We start from the raw sequence: 1,697 nt of genomic DNA, 5'->3' as shown, positions 1-1,697 counted from the left end.
GAGAAGGAGGGGGGGAGGGGGGAGGGGGGAGGGGAGGTGAGATAGGCATAGAAATTCCAAAGAAGGTAAATCAGTAGTTCTACAATAATTTTCAATTCTGATGTGGTAGTATAGTGTATATATCTGTCTCTTATACACATCTAGATGTGTATAAGAGACAGGTTTAGTAGTGGTAGAAATACAGTGAAGAGACAAATATATTCGTGTTTTAATTTGAAATTTTCAGGTACAGTACAGTATACCGTTAATAAACATAATTCTATTTTCACAAAATGTTTTGAATTTATGTTAAAATTTAATTCAAAGAAAATTATAAAGATATTTACTGAATGAAGATAATTGAATATTTTTTTAAAATTAAACCTTAAGTGGAAATTAAGCGAAAAGTAATAGGAAATTAATGAAAAATTAAGAGGAAATAAATGGAAAATAGAAGGGAATGAATGGAAAATAACAGAAATTGTGAAATAAATTGTTTGACTGCTATGACTTGAGATATATACTGCACAATAACTGAAAGATGAAAACCAATGAATAGAAAATTAATGAAAAATTAAGAGGAAATAAATGGAAAATAAAAGGGAATGAATGAAAAATTATGGAAAATTGTGAAATGAAATTGTTTAATTGCTATGAGACGAGATATACCGCACGATAACTGAAAGCTCAAAAAAAAAGCTTTAAAACCAAACTGTAAATAATCACTGAAAATATACTACAGTTGTGAGGAAACATGGGAAGAACATATCATTACTGTAGGCCTACACATTTTATAAGATTACACTGAGGCTGAATTGCTTAAAAAAATAAGAACAAAATAAGACATTTTGACACAATTGGCAAAAAAATAAGAACACTGAGTCTGTGCAAAGATTTTACTGGTTACAAAAAAAAAGTGTAAAATGTTAAACATACAGTAAATCAGAATTTAGAAAAGTTTTTGAAACATGATATTATATTAATATTAATATTAATATTTGGCAAAAATATACTATGCTTCAAGTAAACACATGATGAACACATCATTAATATGTTAAACGTAAATCAGAGTTTTGATATTAGGAAAAAAAAATGTTTTCACTGATTTATTTTTTCTGAAACATGATATAATATTTGGCAAGAAGACTTTGTAAGATATTTTAGTTTGCTGTAATTGTACTATGCTACATTTGCTACCCATGGTGTGGATATGCTAAGAAATCAAAAACAGAAGACACATTGCTAGCTACATAAGCTGACATTTTGCAGGAGTGTCCCAGGAGAATGCGAAGAATACGAAAAGGAAATGAATTTCAAATGAAGCAGGCGCTGCTAACAATTTGAAACATTCGATAAAGAAAGGCTAGAATGATAACGGCGATATCAATTCTTCAAATCATTCCGCTCGGCCTGGTAATTCATCTGCAATGAATAGAAAACTAGAAATGGGAAACAAGGCAGTTGAAATGATAAAGGTTAAGGAGATAAATCTAGTGAAATTGAAATGGATGAATGGAACAACAGAAAGATCCCAGGGAAGGTCACAATCAAGATGAGCAAGTTTCATTTTCTGTTTGAGGTCCATTGTTTCAATCATATTCTAACGATGAATCAGAATTGTCGCTAATAATACAGATCGTGATTCAAACAATTTTTTATTGATTGTACCATATATTCCAAAATACTGTAGTCAGGAGAAAATCTACAAGGGGGAGGGG

This window comes from Anneissia japonica, unplaced genomic scaffold (assembly GCF_011630105.1).
Source record: "Anneissia japonica isolate Jap-2015-1 unplaced genomic scaffold, ASM1163010v1 scaffold234_len1672027_cov178, whole genome shotgun sequence".
Taxonomy (NCBI): Eukaryota; Metazoa; Echinodermata; class Crinoidea; order Comatulida; family Comatulidae; genus Anneissia; species Anneissia japonica.
The sequence above is the reverse complement of the archived record's forward strand: the minus strand, read 5'-3'. Positions refer to the sequence as shown.